Genomic DNA, 23,025 nt, shown 5'->3' on the forward strand with positions numbered 1-23,025 from the left:
CCACACAGGAGTTTGGAGTATAAAATTGGCCATAGCAGCCTTTTTATTATTAACCAACTATTAAATATTTTCCAATTTTATCATATAACCTTTGTAACGACAACTTTTAAATACCAGTCTATTGGTCTCTGATGGTACCCCAAACTTAACACTTTCCACCACTACACTGCGGGACCTTTTTCACCATAACAGGCCTCCAGCCGAATGATCAGTTTGGAGACAACCCCCTTCCCGCAGTGCAACCATTACCGTAGTCCAGCAGACACCGTTCCACTGGAATAAACCAGAGGGGCACATACTACCGATGAGCCCCCCACCACTTCCATCACGTATGATTTTGCCACCATCAAAGACCAAAGACACCGCCGTTACACAGCTGCTATGACGACCCAAGTCCATGGTTCCTGAAATAAAAGGAAACAAACAGACAACACACAACAGAAACACAGGGAGGGTGGGTGGGAAAAACGGCCTCCTTCTGTCTCTCTCACTGACTGTGCCCGGAAGTCCCCGCCTCCCCTTTAAATAAACTCTCCTCCCCCTCAAATTCCTTTATTGCTTAACTCCTCCCCCTTAAGACCTCTCACACTTTTTAACCCTTTGTTGTCTCCCTATTCCACATAGTCATGCCCGGCCCTGCACTATTTTGTTTCTCTTTTGTTCGTTCCGGGCCTCACTTGACTATTGTAGTCTAGATATCCCCAACCTTCTTTACTGTCCTTGGACCACACATACTACCCCAATCCCCTTTTCTTTTACCCCCATAAAATAATGAGACCACACAGGAGTTTGGAGTATAAAATTGGCCATAGCAGCCTTTTTATTATTAACCAACTATTAAATATTTTCCAATTTTATCATATAACCTTTGTAACGACAACTTTTAAATACCAGTCTATTGGTCTCTGATGGTACCCCAAACTTAACACTTTCCACCACTACACTGCGGGACCTTTTTCACCATAACAGGCCTCCAGCCGAATGATCAGTTTGGAGACAACCCCCTTCCCGCAGTGCAACCATTACCGTAGTCCAGCAGACACCGTTCCACTGGAATAAACCAGAGGGGCACATACTACCGATGAGCCCCCCACCACTTCCATCACGTATGATTTTGCCACCATCAAAGACCAAAGACACCGCCACAGCCCGCAAGGGTGACCCCTTACCCTTAAGGGCCCCTCCACACCCGCAGGGCCCGCCGAATCTCCTCCTAAAGACCCAGCGCCCACCGGTCAATACCCCCAGCTGAGAGATGAATCCCTTCGTTGAAAACATACCCACCTTAGGCTCCAACTCCATGTGTATAACAGCCCAAACCCCCGTACACGACACCACTCACCCACAACCTTTTACCACATACAGGCTTTATTATATTTTCCCACTGCTAATGCCCAAATCTTGTAGTCCGGGCAACAATGCCGGACCACCCATGAACCCGGCAGGGAAAAGTTGAGCGGAGTGCCACCGTCCGACTTAACAGCCGAGCTTACCCCCCCCGATGAGACTGACCCCTAAACATCCTCTCCCACCCGGAGAACCAGAACGTCCAGGTGCCCGACCGAGCCAAGCTTAATGTTGCACCTCCGGTACCACCCTGTTCCACACCATCCCAGGGGTCCCCATCCAGTGGATACACACCGCCTCCTCCCGAGAAACACCCAGCCGCCTGCCATCTGATCCATCCTCCGCCCACCTGGCCCCCCAATAACCTAGGGATGCCTCAATAGCCAGACAAGGCGTATGCGCACTTCATCCGACAGGACAGAACAACAAACAAGGGTATCAACAAAGACACGGGGATGTCCCCACGACCAGACAAGGCGTATGTGCACTTCATCTGAAAGGACAGAACGACAAACAAAGGGGGTAGTACCAACAGACCTAGGGATGCCGCCATATCCAGACAAGGCGCATGCGCACTTCATCTGACAGGACAGCACGACAAACAAAGGGGGTAGCACCAACAGACATAGGGAAGCTGCCACAACCAGACCAGGCGTATGTGCACTGCATCTGAAAGGACAGAACGACAAACAAAGGGGGTAGCACCAACAGACATAGGGATGCCCCATAACCAGACCAGGCGTATGTGCACTGCATCTGAACGAGCGGTACGACAAACAAGGGTAGCACCAACAGACATAGGGATGCCCCTACCTCCAGACAAGGCGTAAGTGCACTTCATCTGAAAGGACAGCACGACAAACAAATGTAGCACCCACAGACAAAGAGATGCCCCAATATCCAGACAAGGCAGATTTGCACTTCCTCTGAAAGGACAGAATGTACAAAACCAGGATAACACCAACGTAGAACCCCATTCCACAACTAAAGCAGAGCCAACTCTTAGACAGCTACCTCCAACTCCGTACCACGCCCACTCCCAAATGTGTAACAATATGTAGGCAAACTCGAGTGCGGACATACCTAGCTTCTCACCGTGCCACCCTCATTACCGCCACCTCATGTAGCCCCACCCCAGGCACCCCTGTGGTTGCCCATACAGTTCCACCCCCACCGCCCTAAGGCTTTTCCGATAACTACCACGACTGGACGTGGACACTCCGGCACCCCCCGTCGCGCAACTAGAATGGCCCACCCCCCCTACAAACTGCACACTCAAAGATTCCATCATCACCCCCCCAGGCCCCACTCAAATGGCGCCAAAAGCTATGTACATCAGCTGCATAAAATTGTTATTTTATTTTTTTATTTTTTTTTTTTTTTTTTTTTTTTTTTAAGTCAAGGAACACATGGAACCCCAATGGCCCCCATGTCCCAAGAACGCAAAGCCAATGGCAACCAAGGGTCCGCATGCATGTGACACCTCCGAAGTCCTATAAACTCGTGTGGCTCCCAACCCTCCATCCGTGACGTCCATCTGACCCCAAAGCGGATGAACACAGCCAAAACCATCCATTTGCCGCCCAACGGCGGACACCGCCCCCCCCACACCTGCATGTGCACTGAAGGAAATACCCCACCCCACAGTCTGACCTCTGACCCAACCAACACAGCCCCCAGCAAGCCATACAAAAACCATCCATTCACTCCTCACCCCGTTGCAAGCCACCCGGCCGAACCACTCACCCCCCCCCGGGAACCCCCCCTGCTCTGCAGATGGAGCTAGCTCCCGAACTCGGCCCACTAAAAACCGAGACAGGAAAACCAACAGAGTATGGACACTTCCCAGGAGGCGTGCAGCATCCAGAACAGTGGTCAACTGCATGCAATGCCCAAACGAAAATGGTGCCGCAACCGCACCGCCATCTGTTAGGACGTGGGCATGCGGTAGGCAACCTGTACCGCACACAGGGTCACTCTGCCACCCACTCTTCAAGGTCCTACACGTCCCCCTCACAACTCCATAGCTGGGACCCTGCAAACCAATTAATATCAGCTCACTCCCCGGTCCCGCCCAACCCGATCGCCCCCGATACTCCACCAACACGTGCGCCCAACAGTCCGGTCCCCGTTGTATGCCTTAGAAAACCTTATAAATCGGGCCTGGGCCTGCACCCCAGCAGCTGCCACCGCCAGCCGTCGGCAGAAATCCCCGCACGCGGACTGACGCGACCCGCAAAAGTAAAAAACCCCCGCCCAGTAACGACTGTAATAACCCCAAACAAACCCCGCTGACCCAACATCCCCGAATCTCAATCCCAACCACCTCCATTCGAGGATCCGGGGCAACCCAGATGCCCCCAGAAAATTAACATCTGCCCTCGAGCCCTCAGTCTACATAACCGCCACCCATGGCACCCCGAACCCACTTGCAAAGTGCCGTAACATAGACAGGAGAATCGCACCCCCCTTTCGAGATCGGTATCCCCACGCCCAGAAAGGCATCCAATAGCGGATGACAGAAACAGGCCCCAACATACTCTAAACCACCCACCCCACCGTGACTAACCCACGAAAACAGCTTGCAAGGCATAGAGCAACCCCCCCGTCCAGACCCCCTTTCCTGTACGGGTCCCTTGCCCCAGCATCCCCGAAGAACAAGGCAAAAACTACCTCGACATCCGGCGAAGCCCCGAATGTTCCTCTCCATAGCGCTAACCCACCTGTCAGCAACTGCAAGGAAGAATCAGACACCGAACCAGCTTAGGGGTCCCTCGCCACAGTAACCGAATCCCAGCTGGGAAACGAGAATGGGGGGCATAAGACTAACCTCCCTCGATTCCCCTTCCGGGACCACCCCCATATGCGAACAAACCAAATCCCACCACATTAATTCCATTCTTTATTTTTTTTTTTTTTTTTTTTTTTTGTTTTGTATTGAACAGCTTAACCGGGGCCCTCCCCCATGCCCCACCCTCTCCATTTTCGCCGAAAAACCCCCCAGATGTGTTTCGGAGCAGACCGGAAATACTGCACCACAAACGGCACCCCCGCCAGGGAACACGGCAGCCCAAGAAACCTTCTACCCACCCAGAAGCCAACAGCCCACCGCCCCCCCAATCAGGGTACCTAGTTTGGAAAAGGCGGCATATTTCCCCTTCTCCCCACTGTCACCATCCCCCCTGTTCGCCAACTCCTCGACACAGGCCGGGACAGGGGATAAGAACCCCCACAGCAGATGCCCTCCCGCCCCGGACAGCCGTAACCCCCCAATCCACCGTAGCACCCATATAAACACCGAGGCGGGTGTCTCCCCAGCCCCCCACCCCCTTGCAGAAAAACTGCCGCGGGGGGCCCCACGTCTAAAACCCCAAGCGCCCACGTAGGCCGATATCCCGCCATCCCCCCAGAGAGATCGACGAACCACCCCCTGCCCGTTGAAAGGAAGTACCATACTGCAGCCCAGCAGACCCCCTCCGTAAACTAATGTGCCCCCCCCCAATGGCCGCAGTGTAACCGGCAAGAGCCGAGCAAGGTGCCCGTCGTCCCTGGACCTTGCGCTCGTCACATAGCAAACGCCGGCAGCCAAGGCACAACGACCCGCAATCTCCAAGGTGCAGCAACAGAATAACTCCCCCATACTCACCCCCACCGTGCTGGATCCGAAGCCCTGCCGTAAATGGGCTCCCAACAGCCCCTCGGAGCATCGGGAAAACCCTTTACGTGGCCACTGCAAACATAACCCACCCGGGCCCCCCCCTGCACCCCGCACATTGCACCAACCTGCCTACCAGGACGCTTGGCAGGGGGCCTTGTCAAGGCCGAGGGGTGGGGGGGGGGGGCACGCCCAGTCTACTCTCATCCCCCGGCAACCCCTGGGTTTACCCACAGGGGCCCACAAACAGGTCCTACCAACCCCCCCAACACTGCGCAGTTTCCCCACCGTCCCAAAAGTGCCAGGCGAAAACGCCCGACGCCCCGGGGACAACCGTTGCATCCGTACGTGCCCGCAGCCTAGCACCCCCAATTCCCCACTCCCAGCCACTGCCAAAGAGCATCAAGAACTCAACGTGAGACAATGTACCATCGTACCTAGCTGACGGGTAGGGCCCCACAGCCGCTGCTCCTGCCACTCCAACGATGCGAGATCCCACGGCTGCTCATCGTCCGGCAAACCGGACCGTCCCTCCCCCGACCTCACCTCATGAGCTGGGCCCATAGGTGGAAGCAGCCTCCCAGGTGCAGCATGCCTGGGGGCCGTAGATTCCCAGCTGCATAGCGGGCCTCTTCCGTTCGGTGGATCCGCCCACCGCAGCACAAGCCCCGCGTGTGCCAACTACAGGTGGGCCGCCCCGCCGTCCTCCCCCATGCTTCGCGTCCCACAGGCCCTGTGCGCAGGGAAAAACCAGCACCCACCCCGCTGGCCCACCCCCCTGGCTGGCGCTGTTAAAAGGGGGGGGGGGGGGGACGCCATCTACCACCGGCCCGCGCCGCTGCCAGGGAACGGGCGCCATACGGCCCACCGCCCCACCCCCCGCTCCCCCAGCGACAAGGATTTTTTTTTTTTTTTTTTTTTTTTTTTCTCATGGGGGCTAAACCCCCGTGTGCTACTAGCCTATGGGTCACGGACCGGTAAAATAAGGGGGGGGGGGAGGGGGGGCACCGAAGTGGCGCTGCTCGCCGCTGGGGGAGAGAAGCAGGGGCAAGAAACGCCTCGTGCACCGGCCGCCGAGCGCATAAACGAACCTACCTCCGTGGCGCTGCCTCCTCCGCACGATTCCCACACCGCACCGCCGCATGGACGCCACTCAGTCCCCCCGCTCGTCGCTGCAGCCCGCCACCGCGCCGTGATCAAAGCGGCCTCCGTGTAGTTCAGACAGAGGAGCAGCCTGTGAAAAAACGGCCTCCTTCTGTCTCTCTCACTGACTGTGCCCGGAAGTCCCCGCCTCCCCTTTAAATAAACTCTCCTCCCCCTCAAATTCCTTTATTGCTTAACTCCTCCCCCTTAAGACCTCTCACACTTTTTAACCCTTTGTTGTCTCCCTATTCCACATAGTCATGCCCGGCCCTGCACTATTTTGTTTCTCTTTTGTTCGTTCCGGGCCTCACTATAAAATAAATTTTCATAAAAGACCTTAGTGTTAGTGATTCCAAAGAATGAACATCAGTGACAAAGAATATTGAAAAATTGAAAGGTTATTAACCCAAAAAATTCCCAAAAAATTAATGCTAAAAAGTTTGTTAACCAAAAATTGTTGCTAAAAAAACAAAAGAGATTCAAAAAAAAGAAAGAAATTCAAAAAAGGTCCCCTGCCTTAAATGTGTGAAAGTGACTTTTCAAGGTCCCATACAAGTGAAAATAATTATTAAACATATGAGATATAGGTGAACAAAAAATAAAGCTGATCCCGTGTATCTCAGGTGAAGGTGCTTGACCACGTAAACTTTTTCACTTTTTCACAGCAGCAACTTCAAGTAAGTAATGCAGGCTTACCAGAATATCTATTAATGTGCACAAATACGAATTCCCAAACGATTCGAATTGGTCGAGACAGTTCCTCAGACGCTCCACAGTCACACGGACGACTCGAATCCTCTTTCCGGGCGGGAAGATGAAACACAGCCCACACCTTCGGGTGTTCCGTGATCGAAGTCCGTTCCGGTCTGTTCGGAAGTCTCAAGGTGTCGTATCACCGAATGGATAAAAAGATAAATGCGCCCAATCGTGTGATAAAGTTTCAAACACGTAGAATTTATTTCTCAACCGAATACATGTTGGAAACTACGAATGACTCGATCGAGTCGCAAAAAAATAATCGTAACATAAAAAAGAAGAACAGTTTTGCTAGCAAAAGTATAAAACGAGTAAAAATAGCACGAGGTGTAAGCGTATCTACCCGACGATCGTTTCATCACAGTTTGACGTCATCAGGGGTACGCCCACACCCTCGTGCTAAAGCCTTTTATGTCCTATGGGTAAGGTAGGAAGCCTTGCCATAGGTGCAGACAGAAACGTCCGTTCATGATCAAATTAACCACCGAATGACCAATTTATTCGAACAAGTTCCCATCTATTGAAAAGGATGGAAAAGGTACTATAAATGATAGGGTGTCCCCCAACCAACAAATATATTCCAGCAAAACCTAGAACCATTCTGTTCGAATAAGGTTGGGATCCCCTCTTATTGTTTAGTAATAAAACGTTTTATCGTACATTAAAAAAATGTCTACTGAGCAGTGAAAACATTCGATCCAGATCGAAAACCCCCCTAGTTCTTCCAATGGCCACATACACTAGTAATGACCTATACCACACAATTTGACCACACATGTGTCACAAAAATTGGTGGCAGGTCCAAAAAAACGAAGCTAGTGGGTACGTATAGGTTAAGAACAGCCATCCCAAAAATCATAAAAATATACAAATATGATGTTGTAATGAAAGGCCTAAACAGCATTGACTACCCACCATTAACCATAGTCCACTCAAAAAACTTCATAGATAAAATATGTGCACTAAGTTTGAAAACATTACATTTTTTCCTTTTTTACAAAAGATGTGCAGATAATGTCACAAAAATTGTACAAAAATACAAACAATAGAATCATAAATAATATAATATGGTGAGTCCTCAGGGCATAAACTACGTGTATTAACTGCAAATAAGACATGCTGAAGAGGGGGGCATCAACCATTGTTAATGAAGCAGTTGATGTCCCACTCAATATTGAGTCCCCCAGGGATATGTGTCCCTAATTTGTGTATCCAATTAGTTTCCGCTCTTGAAATAGTACGCTTAGCGTTACTGCCGCGCCAATGCGGAATATATTTCTCTATAGCTAGAAAGGTGGTACCTCTTGGGTCACGGTTGTGTTTTAAATCATAATGTTTGCTAACATTGTGTTTATCAAAACCTTTGCAGATGTTGGTTATATGCTCCCCCAGACGCACGTGTAACATGCGTACTGTGCGACCCACATATTCTAAACAACATGGACACCTAAGCAGGTACACAACACACTTAGTGGTGCATGTGATAAATGTTCGAATAGGGTATGTGAGTCCCGTCCCCTGTGAGGTAAAATCAGCAAATCTCCTGCCCCGTAACGCATTTAGCTTGCAGGCTCTACATTTTCCACATGGGAAAAAACCTTTCAAGTCTCCAAAAAATTTAGGTCTTATAGGGGGATCAGGGACATTAGGAGCAATCATATTTCTCAAGCTGGTAGCACCCCTAAAGATCACATTTGGTCTGTCGGGTAACTCAGGACCCAAAATTCGATCATTTCGAATAAGGTTGGGATCCCCTCTTATTGTTTAGTAATAAAACTTTTTATCGTACATTATTGGTAATAAAAGATCTCAATGATTTGAGGTTGAGACCAGTCCAACCAACACGGGAATTTTTTTGCTAGTGAGGGGGGTGGCCATGGGAGGTAAATTTGCTCCCAGTATGGCCAACCTCTTCATGGCAAAGTGGGAGGAGGATACTGTCTTGAGTAACAAACCTCCCGAATTGGTGACCTGGAAAAGGTTAATCGATGATATTCTATTCATTTGGGACGGAGATAGTTTATCAGCAGAGCTTTTTCTGTCCCATTTAAATAATAATGACCGTGGGATAGTTCTCAGTCATGTCTTGAGTCCTACTAACATCCAATTTTTGGATTTGAACATCTCTATTAGGGACAATAACATAACTACTACAACGTTTTTTAAGAAAACGTATAGGAATAGCTATATTCCGTTAGATTCCTGCCATCATAAATCTTGGCTGTCAGCTGTCCCTAAAGGCCAATTTCTGCGCCTTAAGCGCAATTGCACTTTTAATGATGATTTCCTCTGGGAGGCACAAGTTTTAAAGCAGAGATTCCTGGTTAAGGGCTACAATAGTGAATCTCTTGATTCCATCATAACGGAGGTTATTAGTAGAGATCGCCAATCATTGTTAGTCGATAAACAATCTAGGACTGGTAGCATAGACAATTATGGGGTATCTTTAATTACAACTTTTTCTAATCAACACTGGGCTGTTAAAAGAATCCTACGGAAACACTGGTCAATAATTAAAAATGATCGAATTTTGGGTCCTGAGTTACCCGACAGACCAAATGTGATCTTTAGGGGTGCTACCAGCTTGAGAAATATGATTGCTCCTAATGTCCCTGATCCCCCTATAAGACCTACATTTTTTGGAGACTTGAAAGGTTTTTTCCCATGTGGAAAATGTAGAGCCTGCAAGCTAAATGCGTTACGGGGCAGGAGATTTGCTGATTTTACCTCACAGGGGACGGGACTCACATACCCTATTCGAACATTTATCACATGCACCACTAAGTGTGTTGTGTACCTGCTTAGGTGTCCATGTTGTTTAGAATATGTGGGTCGCACAGTACGCATGTTACACGTGCGTCTGGGGGAGCATATAACCAACATCTGCAAAGGTTTTGATAAACACAATGTTAGCAAACATTATGATTTAAAACACAACCGTGACCCAAGAGGTACCACCTTTCTAGCTATAGAGAAATATATTCCGCATTGGCGCGGCAGTAACGCTAAGCGTACTATTTCAAGAGCGGAAACTAATTGGATACACAAATTAGGGACACATATCCCTGGGGGACTCAATATTGAGTGGGACATCAACTGCTTCATTAACAATGGTTGATGCCCCCCTCTTCAGCATGTCTTATTTGCAGTTAATACACGTAGTTTATGCCCTGAGGACTCACCATATTATATTATTTATGATTCTATTGTTTGTATTTTTGTACAATTTTTGTGACATTATCTGCACATCTTTTGTAAAAAAGGAAAAAATGTAATGTTTTCAAACTTAGTGCACATATTTTATCTATGAAGTTTTTTGAGTGGACTATGGTTAATGGTGGGTAGTCAATGCTGTTTAGGCCTTTCATTACAACATCATATTTGTATATTTTTATGATTTTTGGGATGGCTGTTCTTAACCTATACGTACCCACTAGCTTCGTTTTTTTGGACCTGCCACCAATTTTTGTGACACATGTGTGGTCAAATTGTGTGGTATAGGTCATTACTAGTGTATGTGGCCATTGGAAGAACTAGGGGGGTTTTCGATCTGGATCGAATGTTTTCACTGCTCAGTAGACATTTTTTTAATGTACGATAAAACGTTTTATTACTAAACAATAAGAGGGGATCCCAACCTTATTCGAACAGAATGGTTCTAGGTTTTGCTGGAATATATTTGTTGGTTGGGGGACACCCTATCATTTATAGTACCTTTTCCATCCTTTTCAATAGATGGGAACTTGTTCGAATAAATTGGTCATTCGGTGGTTAATTTGATCATGAACGGACGTTTCTGTCTGCACCTATGGCAAGGCTTCCTACCTTACCCATAGGACATAAAAGGCTTTAGCACGAGGGTGTGGGCGTACCCCTGATGACGTCAAACTGTGATGAAACGATCGTCGGGTAGATACGCTTACACCTCGTGCTATTTTTACTCGTTTTATACTTTTGCTAGCAAAACTGTTCTTCTTTTTTATGTTACGATTATTTTTTTGCGACTCGATCGAGTCATTCGTAGTTTCCAACATGTATTCGGTTGAGAAATAAATTCTACGTGTTTGAAACTTTATCACACGATTGGGCGCATTTATCTTTTTATCCATTCGGTGATACGACACCTTGAGACTTCCGAACAGACCGGAACGGACTTCGATCACGGAACACCCGAAGGTGGGGGCTGTGTTTCATCTTCCCGCCCGGAAAGAGGATTCGAGTCGTCCGTGTGACTGTGGAGCGTCTGAGGAACCGTCTCGACCAATTCGAATCGTTTGGGAATTCGTATTTGTGCACATTAATAGATATTCTGGTAAGCCTGCATTACTTACTTGAAGTTGCTGCTGTGAAAAAGTGAAAAAGTTTACGTGGTCAAGCACCTTCACCTGAGATACACGGGATCAGCTTTATTTTTTGTTCACCTATATCTCATATGTTTAATAATTATTTTCACTTGTATGGGACCTTGAAAAGTCACTTTCACACATTTAAGGCAGGGGACCTTTTTTGAATTTCTTTCTTTTTTTTGAATCTCTTTTGTTTTTTTAGCAACAATTTTTGGTTAACAAACTTTTTTGCATTAATTTTTTGGGAATTTTTTGGGTTAATAACCTTTCAATTTTTCAATATTCTTTGTCACTGATGTTCATTCTTTGGAATCACTAACACTAAGGTCTTTTATGAAAATTTATTTTATTGCATCTAGTTATATGTAAATGCACTTATTAGCAAGCGCTGCACTATTATTCACATTTTTGTTATTGGGCCTAGTATCTGGGTTATTGTGTCCAGCTGCTGTTTTTTCAAATAATCTTTTTTCATCTTAATATTTTTTACCAAGCGCAGATTTTATATTTTGATACTGATAAAAGACTGCTGCAGAATAGGGCAGCAGTCAAGTATAATATTCTTTTTATATTTAGAAGAAAGTATTTTATATGTGTACAACCCTATATACTGTACACTTATACCAGTCCTTAAAAGAACCTTTGTGGACCTAATAGTAATAGCTAGTGATTAAACTGACTGTCCCTCCCTGCACTGACAAAAGACAGGCTGCTTCAATCACCAGCACAGCAGTATATACTGTACTACACCTATACCATACCAGTCCTTAAAAGGACTTTTGTGGACCTAATAGCTAGTGATTTGTGTCACTACAGTCTCTCCCTGCTCCACACAGCAACCTCTCCCTATAGTGACATAAGACAGAATGTAAAATGGCCGCCAGATCAGGTCTATTTATAAGGTAGGGGGAATGTCCAATTGTCCATGTGCTGAAATGTCTCAATTAGCTGTCCTGTACCCCATGATGGATGTGTTATCATGGGTCAAAGTTCTTTCACACTGTAAACACATATGTCCGCCGCGAACAGCGGCAATAGTCCACCGAATCACGAACATGCAAAATTCGCCGCGAAACGACCGCTGGGCGAACAGTTCGGCATCCCTATTTCTAGTCACTTTAATTTCTCTCACTGCACATCTACTTCCTCTCTGTTCAATGGTTCAATCCAGTCCCAATGACTTCTTTCCTCCCTCCACATCCAAAATGTGCTCCTACTGCCTTCTGCCCCCCACCCATGACCTGGATGTTCTGACACGGTGTCAAAGAATCTTTTTCATTTGATTGTTATTCCACAGGTTCCATTATCCACCTCGGATCTCCCAACTCTCATCTCATGATTTTCATAACAAAGCCCAGCGGACTTACTGGGTCAGTTATGTCTGTGCACACTTGCAGGAGGAAATGCATGCAGGGATAACACACTCAATTACTGCCCTCGCCCCCGCCCATCTTGCTAACGTTGCCAGCAAGCATCTGCAGTCAGGTGCTGGACCAAAAATTCCAGAAACCAGCAGTGGGACATGTCCTGGACCCACGGGACACAGGGATTTTGGTTAAAGCCTAGGATAATCCTGCAAAACCAATGGGCCGTACGCATGATAGGATTTTCCAACAACAAATATTCGATGTGAGCTTGTTGTCGTAAATTCCGACCGTGTATATGCTCCATCGGACATTTGCTGTCTGAATTTCCAACAACAACTGTTTGAGAGCAGGTTCTCAAATTTTCCGTCAAGAAGACGGAAATTCTGAGCATGTGTACACAATGCTGACGCACAAAAGTCCACGTATGGTCGGGATCAAGCAGAAGAGCCGCACTGGCTATTGAACTTAATTTTTCTCGGCTTGTTGTACGTACCGTACGTGGAATTTCCGACAACATTTGTGTGACTGTGTTTATGCAAGACAAGTTTGAGCCAATATCTGACAGAAAAAAAAAAACATGGTTTTGTTGTCGGAATGTCTGATCCTGTGTACATAGCATAAAACATGCTCCACTGCAATATGCCTGGTCCAGCATCTAACTATGGATGCAGGCCGACAAAGTCAGCAAGATAAGTAAGACAAGGGCAGTAATTATAGGGAAGCTCCTATTCTCCTTGCATGAATGCTCCTGTTTCGGTCAGTTTTTTTTTGTTTGTTTTTTTCACCATCTGTGTCCCATTGCAGAGATTTACCTTCACTTCCTGTCCCATAATCAAACAGGAAGTGAGAGGAAATCCCTGCAAACTAAGGTCACCAGAATTAGTGTCCCCATTGGAGGATTTCCCCTTTATTACTTTATTGGGGACAACCCAAAATGTTGGATTCTCTTTTGCTTTCACTTTCAATGATAATGGTAAACAGGACAAATAAAGAGGGTGAATCTCCCTAAGGGGGGCATAGACAGCAATAAAAACTGTCAGGTGTTCTGATATCTCTGCGCTCTATCCAAAACTAAAAATATACGTTTTACCCTTAACTAGACTTTAAGCTGTAAGATTTGCTAGTCAGAATCATTCCACTTGGTCAGTATAGGTTTGATTTAAAGTGATTCTAAAGGCCTATATATATATATATATATATATATATATATATATATATATATATATATATATAATCTCCCCCATTCAAGTACCCCCCTAGCTAGGGTGGGTACTCATGCTGTCTCAGACAGTGGGGCTTTGCCTCGCCCTCGCTCCCTCACTGGCTGTTATTGACAACGGCTACCGCTACTGTCTCTGAGCCAATGAGGAGGCAGAGAGCCAGAACAGCAACTTCTCATGTGCACGTCGCTGGATTGGGTTCAGTTAAGTATTAGGCCCCATTCACACCTGAGCATTTTGTAGCTTGAAGCATGAAGCTACAAAAAGCTGGAGGGGAAAAAATCTATTATTATTGGTTCACATCTCCACTCTAAAATGCCTGAAGCCAGAAGCTCCAAAAACACCTGAAGCTCAAACAAGTTCTGGAACTTTTTTTTTATGCAGATTTGGGCGTTTTTCTTCCTAATACATTGGTGACCTTTTGACCTGCACAAAATCCCGGCAAAACCCCCTAAAATCGCAGCAAAAATCGTGCAACTTTCTGCCTGAAAACGCTACGCTCAGGTGTGATTGGGGAATGGAATAGAGGATGTTTACTGTATTTTTGCTAACGCTAGCTACACTTGGCTAGATATATTTATAGTTGTAAGGATCTGCTGCCCTCTACGGTCTGAATTTCTAAATGCCTGTAAATACATGCACTTCCTTGATCTGTTTATTGGCTTTGAAACCCTAGAAGAAGTTAGGAAAGAGAGCAAGAGAGAGTGTGTGCGTGAGAGAGTCAGAGTGTCGGGGGAGAGAGAGGGAGAGAGTGTCAGGGGGGAGAGAGTGTCGGGGGGGAGAGGGAGAGAGGAAGAGAATGTCGAGAGGGAGAGGGAGAGAGTGTCGGGGGGAGAGGAAGAGAATGTCGAGAGGGAGAGTGTGTCGGGGGAGAGGGAGAGAGTGTCGGGGGGGGGGGAGAGACAGTGTCGGGGGGAGAGAGGGAGAGAGAGTGTCGGGGGGAGAGAGGGAGAGAGTGTCGGGGGAGAGAGGGAGAGAGAGTGTCGGGGAAGAGAGGGAGAAAGTATCGGGGGAGAGAGGGAGAGAGAGTGTCGAGGGAGAGAGTGTCGGGGGAGAGAGTGTCAGGGGGAGGAGAGGGAGAGAGTGTCGGGGGAGGAGAGGGAGAGAGTGTCGGGGGGGGAGGAGAGGGAGAGAGTGTCGGGAGGAGAGGGAGAGAGTGTCGGGAGGAGGGGGAGAGTGTTGGAGGAGGGAGAGAGAGTGAGTGTGGGGAGGAAAGGAAGAGATAGAGAGTGTGAGGGGGGGGAGGAAGAGTGTTGGGGGGAGAGGGAAAGGATGTGGGGAGGGGGGAGAGGGCGTCAGGAGGGGGGAGAGAGGGAGAGAGTGTTGCGGGGAAGGGAGAGAGTGTCAGACCAACATACAGACGAACGGTTTTCCCAATAGAAATTGATTCCATCAAAAAGACTTGAAACATGTTCTATTTCTAGGTCCGTCTGAATTTTTGAAGAAAAAATTTAGATGAAGCCCACACACGATCAGAATATCTGACAGACTGATTCCGTCTGACCTTTTCTGCTGGAAAGTCCGGTCGTGTGTACGTGGCATGACTCCGAGTTCCAGTGCACGCTACAGTTCTGGTTGGTGAGGAGTTCCATTCTAGGCTGGTCAGACCACAGTTGGTGGATCCCGCTGTGACCGCTGATTTTGTCCTCAGGCCTCTGACGCAAAGACAGATGCTGCATCATCCTCAGAGGCCTCTGTCACAACATTCATCTGGAGGCATCTCTCATAATAACTTCTGTATAGATACCTGGGTATATGTGCACAATTCCACAAGGACTCCCATCGGGCCCTTTTTCTGCTAATGCTGTGTCTACATTGGATGTATGTGCCTTTATTAAAAAGCTTGATTTTTCTTTAATTTGTTTTTTAAATACGGTATATGCTTTTTTTTTATTACATAAGGAATTTATGGAAAACACATATGGTTCATTTTAAATGACGCTGAGACCATTGTTATGTTATTAATACAATGTCTTTTTCTGAAGAGTTCCAGGTGTGAGCACAAAGGCCTTGGGTTGACCTCCATTATGAGTGAGGTTGTTGTAGGTGACACCTCTGTGGAAATAAAATTTGGTGACATCACTCTTGAAAGTACAGATGCCATTGTTAATCTAACTAATGCAACATTGGATCAAGACGTTGGTAAGCATTTCCAATCATTCCTAATTTCATACCTTATTCTGAGTAGTAATTTTATTTATAGCTTAAACCTGCACCCCTGTCTATTGTGAAGTCCAAGGATAAGTGGGCTTTTATAAAATTTATACTTATAAGAGATCAAAGGAAAACGTATTGATGATGTTCCCAATTAAAATGAAAGCTGCTCCAAACCGATATATCAGTCTTTTAGGTGGGCAAAGCAGATTTGGCAATTTTGACTCAGCCCACCATGATCTACCTATAACTTAAATACGACTTTTGAGTGGACTGACCCATACAACTAATAACTGACGGTGTTTAAACTCTAATTGGATTCTATTTTCTTTCTACATTTCTAGGTATATCCAAACATATTCTCGCATCAGCAGGACCTATGGTAAAGGCAGAATGTGTACGTTTATGTAAGAACCACATGTTAATTCATCTCTAATGTATAAGAAATTTTCACTTTTACAGTATTTATAGGCAGAGATTTTGGGGAACAAATCTGTCTGTTATGCCGCATACACATGACCGGACTTTCCAGCAGACTATGTGCGACGGTCTTCCCGACGGATTTTCGCGGAGTTGCGACGGACTTAACAAACGGACTTGGCCACACACAAACGGACTAAGTCCATTAGTAAGTCCATTCGTTTGGAACCTGATGACGTAAACGGGACCAAACAAGGAAGTTCAAGCTTCACTTGCGTCGTATTTGGTCCGTCGGACCAGCACACGGACAGGTTTCCCGATTTTAGTCCGTTGGATAGGTTTGAAACATGTTCTATTTCTAGGTCCATCGGATTTTTTATCTTTTTTGAAAAAGGATCGGACTAGCCCACACACAATCGGATTGTCCGACTAATCCCTTCGGACCTAGTCTACCGGAAAGTCAGGTCGTGTGTACGCCGCATAAGCCTACTTCATCATCAGTAGATTGGCTGGATTGGGTTTCCCACGAAGGGCTATTTGCAGAGTTTTTTCCTCTTCTTCCTCCATAGGCACAAACATGCACAATGTCTACTCTGACAATGCATGTCTGCAGAATGAACTCTTGAGGTTGATCATTTAGCATCTGGTTTGAGATCCTGTCGCTAAATGAAAGTTGCCCATGAAAACGAGGGGGTTATTTACTAAAGGTAAATCCACTTTGCACTACAAGTGCATTTGAAAATACACTGAAAGTACAGTCGCTGTAGATCCGAGGGGGACATTCAAGGAAAATAAACAAAACAGCATTTTAGCTTGCACATAATTGGATGATAAAATCAACAGATCTTCCCCTCATTTCAGATCTTCCCCTCAGATTTACAACGATGGCACTTTTAAGTGTCGTCCCCTAGGATAGGAAGTACACAACTGGCAGGATAGCTTGGTGAAAACAACCACCACATCTTATGAGTGGACAAGGACAGCCTGCTTCCTGCTTTGCTCTACGGGTGGTCAGGTATAAACTAGTGATGCACCGAAATTTTTGGCCCCTGAAAATAGGGTTTTCAGCGTAGTGCCAATAATGGCTGCCGAAAACGCCCATGATTATACATCGATTTTCATGTGATTTGACCTTGTTTATGGTGTTTCATAGGTCATGTGACTTAAAAAATGCATTTCAAAGGGGGGGGGGGGGGGGTACATTTTTGGTGCAGTTTGCCAAATTTGCACCAAAAATACAGCAAGCAGGATTTTTAACACTGCTTCAGAAAGGTGCTGACAATACATTAATGATCGAATCAATGAGTTGAATATAATACAATTATTTATTAAAAAAAAAATATATATATATATATATATATAATTTTAAAAACTGTCAATTCCCCTTCGGCCAAGTGCATCCTGAAGTTTGTTTTGGTAACAGAATTTTCATTTTGATGCACCACTAGTGTGAACTATCCTTTTTTTGTTTGTGTGTTGTGTTTTTTTTTTGCGGATTGGAGGTAGACAAAGTCAAATTAAATCCACCCCTCTATAGCGGTGAATGGAGGGTCCAATCGATTCCACCTGAAAAACAGACCTGAACCGATCGCGTGAAAAGGACCTAAGTTTCTGGGTTTAGAAACATTTAAAAGTAAAAGGCAAACAGATTAAAGCCCGATACCATCTTTTTGTACAGTAGTGGTGTGTTTTTGTTTTTGGAAAAAGTTTTAGGCCACATAAATAAATAAAATCAGATTATTGTAAGCACCCCTGTCAGCGTATTATGCCAGGTCTCAACCCCCTAACTGCCACTTTTCCTGGACAGCTTGGTCTGTTATATGGAGTGGGGGGAAAATCTGCTGACAGGATTGGCAGGTAATGAAACCTATTGGTGGGGACACACAATCATAAAATCTGGAGAAAACATTAACACATACTGTCTGTAACTTTTATTTTGCTCATAAATTCAATTTAAATGTTGACCACGATGTGATGCCTTATCAAGGAGAGCAGTACGATCTACAGAACACTGCAAGCAGGCAGGTGAGTTTATTTGTGAGTACAGTGCATCTGGAAAGTATTCACAGTGCTTTACTTTTTCCACATTTTGTTATGTTACAGCCTTATTAAAAGTTCTACAAACAATACTCCATAATGACAACGTGAAAGAAATTTGTTTGAAATCTTTGAAAACTTTATTAAAAATGAAAAAATGCCATGTACATATTTATTCACAGCCTTTGCCATGACACTCAAAATTTAGCTCAGGTGCATCCTGTTTCAACTTATCATCCTCAATGGTGCTACAACTTGATTGGAGTCCACCTGTCTTAAATTCAGTTGATTCGATATGATTTAAAAGGAACAGACCTGTCTATATAAGGTCTCACAGTTAAAGAGGAAGTAAACTCTTCCATTCTGATGCTTCTTTTCATTTACTCCATTATAATAAGTAATTATCAAACTATAGTCACTGCAAATCGCATATTACTTACTGTTTAAAGAAACTATAAAAAAAAAACTTGTTTTCAGGAGTAAGGCAGTGCCATCTTAAGTATTGTTTTCTGAGTCCAGAGTGGAGTGTATTTCCACCCTTACATTGAGCACTTCCTGTACTGTTAACCAAGCCTCCTTCTCAATCCAACGTTCCTATGGCAACCCTGCTTCCCTGCTCATAACTGAGCAGGGAAGCAGGGTTGCCATAGAAACAAGTAAATACTTTCATAGTATTTACTTGTGCCGATTATCTAGTGTTTACCTATGTCAGTCTTATTAGCTTCATTCAGCTGATAAGACTGCAGTAATGCTGTCCGATGCCCAGGTTTACACTCCATGTGATGTCACATGGGGTGTAGTAGAAAGCTCTGAGTGATTCTGGATATAAGAATAAAAAAAAAGTGAGGCGCTAACTCAAATAACAAAAGTAATAATTATCTGTGCAAAATTGTCCAGTTCAAAATGTGTAGGTTTTGCAATAAAACTCCATAAATTATGACAAGGAAAGTCTGCACAGATTATTGCAGTCACTGTGGTAAAGGAAATAGGTGCAGTAGTAAATGAACGTTTTGACTTACAGCAGTGCTAAATGTAAGTGTGCATTTGCTATCTACTTGTTGGAACACTTTTAATAAACATACTGCACTATGATATTTAATATGCTTCTCCTGAGCTTTTATGGTACATCGATGTAAGAAGACAACTCTGGAGCTGAGAACCATCCCCTTCAGATATACCACTGACCAAAGGAGTGGAATAGATACAAGACTTGTGTCATTTAGGTTTCTGGTGAGTTTGCATTTCTCACACGAGGTTGATGGTGGCACACGGTCAAAACTTTAATTTACTACTGCACCTATTTCCTTTATCACAGTGAATATTCTGTGAGGACTTTCCTTGTCCTAATTTATGGAATTTTTAATTGCGGAACCTACACATTTTGGACTGGATAATTTTGCACAGATGATTATTTTTGTTGTTTGAGTTAGCACCTCACCATTTTTATTCTTCTTATACCCATTATCAAGGTGGCTTTTCCACTTTAAAAGGGGCAGCTGCACTCACATTTTTTATTCACTATTGGTATTATTCTTTGGTGCCAACACCTGTTTAATTACACAAATGGTTTTAAAGTGGTGTTCCACAGAAAAAAAAAATATATTCATTAAAATTCCTAAAAAAAAACATTTGTAAAAAATGTTTTTTTTTTTTTAACTCGCCTCTAAATGCCTGTTGCTAGGGGGTTCCTCGTAGTCTGCCTCCTTCAGTGTCTGGGCTGGTGACATCACTTACCCTCGGCGCAGGAAGGGCTCAGCTCTGCCCCCTCCCGTCAGTCATCTGGGACATGTGACAGGTCCCAGATGGCTGCGCGGCCAATCACGGCGTGCGCCACCGCTCGCGCATGTGCAGTGGGTGCCCGGCTGTGAAGCGACACCGGGTGCCCAGAGTTAGAATGCCAACGCGGGGGGGATACCTGGGCAGTGTGACGTGTGACAGGAGGAGGATACCTGGGCAGTGTGATGGGGGGATACCTGCGCAGTGTGACAGAGGGGGGATACCTGGGCAGTGTGACGTGTGAGAGGGGAGAGGTACATGGACAGTGTGACAAGAGGGGGGATATCTGGGCAGTGTGACAAGAGGGGGGTACATGGATAGGGTGATAGGAGTCGGAATACCTGGGCAGTGTGACGGAGGGGGGATACCTGGGCAGTGTGACGTGTGGCAGGAGGGGGGATACCTGGGCAGTGTGACAGGAGGGGGGATACCTGGGCTGTGTGACGTGTGGCAGGAGGGGGGGTACATGGGCAGTGTGATGGGGGGATACCTGGGCAGTGTGACGGGGGGGTACATGGACACAGTGAGACAGGAGGGAGGGGAACATGAACACAGCGAGACAGGAGGGAGGGGTACATGGACACAGTGTGACAGGAGGGAGGGGTACATGGACACAGTGTGACAGGAGGGAGGGGTACATGGACACAGTGTGACAGGAGGGAGGGGTACATGGACATAGGGTGACAGGAGGGGGGGTACATGGACAGGGTGACAGGAGGGGGGGTACATGGACAGGGTGACAGGAGGGGGGGTACATGGACAGGGTGACGGGGGGATAACAAGAGAAGGGGCAGCGTAACATAAGGACATGTGCAGTGAGCACTATTCTCTCTCATGTGCAGGGCACTGTGTCTTATACTGGTGCCGACCCTCACATCACACAGTAATCACAAAGAATGCTCAGAATTCCCCCCATCCTGCTCCTCATGGTTATATGTGGAATTTCACCCCAAAATGCATTGTGCTGCTTCTCCTGAGTATGGGGATACCACATGTGTGGGACTTTTTGGGAGCCTAGCTGCGTACGGGGCCCCGAAAACCAATCAACACCTTCAGGATTTCTAAGGGCGCAAATTGTTGATTTCACTCCTCACTACCTATCACAGTTTCCTAGGCCATAAAATGGCAAAATAGCACAAAACTCCCCCAAATTACCCAATTTTGGAAAGTAGACACCCCAAGCTATTTGCTGAGAGCCATGGTGAGTATTTTACAGCTCTCATTTGTTTTTGAAAATTAAGAAAGTAAAAGAAAAAAAATATTTTTTTCAAATTTCAAAACTTTGTGACGAAAAGCGAGATCTGCAAAATACTCACCATACCTCTCAGCCAATAGCTTAGGGTGTCTACTTTCCCAAATTGGGTCATTTGGGGGGGGGGGGAGTTGTGCCATCTGGGCATTGATTGGCAGTGATGAGTGAAATAAAAAATTTACACCCTTAGAAAGCCTGAAGGCAGGGCTTGGTTTTTGGGGTCCCGTACGCCAGGGCGTGACAAATTTGCTTGGAATCTAGGAGCCAGCTAAAAAAAGTTAGGAGCCAGGTTTTTTTTCTTTCTTTTTTTTAACAACCGACAAAGCTATTTTACTTTTTGCAATAAAACATACCCAATAAATGTTGGCCAAAACGCATTCTTCTACATGTCTTTGCTTAAAAAAAATAAAAATAAAAAATCCACTAGAAGTTTATATTATTATTAGGTTTGTGTGAAAGTTAGCCTACAGATTATTATATATTCTGGAGTTTTTCCTTTTCTTTTTTAATACTAGTAATGACGGCGATCAGCAACTTAGAGCAGCACTGCGATAGTACATGGACACAGTGAGACAGGAGGGAGGGGTACATGGTACTTCCAGAACGCGAGCGCGTGAGAGAGCGAGAGCGCGCGCCAGAGAGCGAGAGCGCGCGCGAGAGAGAGCGAGAGCGCACGCGCGCGCGCGAGAGAGAGGGTGCGCGCGAGAGAGAGAGAGGGTGTGCGAGAGAGAGCACGAGAGAGAGCCACAACTAAAATTTATTTTTGAATTGTGGCCCTGTCATTTGGCTTAGCCACAGCACCACCAGTGTTTGGAAAGATTCTGGCACCTCTCTCTCGCTCGCTCTCTCTATCTCTCGCAAGAGAGAGCGCACGAGAGAGAGCGAGAGAGAGCACGCGCGCGAGAGCGAGCGAGTGAGCGCGCGCGAGAGAGAGCGCGAGAGAGAGGTGCCAGAATCTTTCCAAACACTGGTGGTGCTGTGGCTAAGCCAAATGGCAGGGCCACAACTAAAAAATAAATGTTAGTTGTGTCTCTCTCTCGCGCGCACTCTCTCCTCGTGCGTGTGCTTTCTCGTGCGCTCTCTCGCGCGCCCTCTCGCGCAAGAGAGAGAGCGAGTGGTGGTGCTGTGGCTAAGCCAAATGGCAGGGCCAAAACGAAAAAATAAATTTTAGTTGTGACTCTCTCTCGCGTTTTTTTCTCTCTCTGGTGCGCTCGCTCGCGCCCTCTCTCTCTCTCTATCTCTCGCTCTCTCGAGCTCTCGAGCTCTCGAGCTCTCTCGAGCTCTCGAGCTCTCGCTCTCTCGCTCTCTCGATCTCTCTCGCTCTCTCGCTCTCTCGCGCTCTCTCTCGCTCTCTCGCTCTCTCGCGCTCTCTCTCGCTCGCTCTCTCTCACTCGCTCGCTCTCTCTCTCCTCGCTCGCTCTCTCTCTCGAGCTCTCGCTCTCGAGCTCTCGCTCTCTCTCGAGCTCTCGCTCTCTCTCGAGCTCTCGCTCTCTCGAGCTCTCTCTCTCTCTCTCGCTCTCTCTCTCTCTCTCGCTCTCCTCGCTCTCTCTCT

At 46.4% G+C, this 23,025-nt stretch overlaps 1 pseudogene; it reads left to right on the forward strand.

Moving 5' to 3' along the window:
• The window catches only part of LOC143975918 (protein mono-ADP-ribosyltransferase PARP14-like), a 173,995-nt pseudogene that overhangs the window by 52,409 nt on the left and 98,561 nt on the right, over positions 1-23,025 (forward strand).

This window comes from Lithobates pipiens, unplaced genomic scaffold (genome assembly GCF_037356315.1).
Source record: "Lithobates pipiens isolate NorthernLeopardFrog02 unplaced genomic scaffold, aLitPip1_a1.2 Scaffold_13, whole genome shotgun sequence".
NCBI classification, from domain to species: Eukaryota; Metazoa; Chordata; class Amphibia; order Anura; family Ranidae; genus Lithobates; species Lithobates pipiens.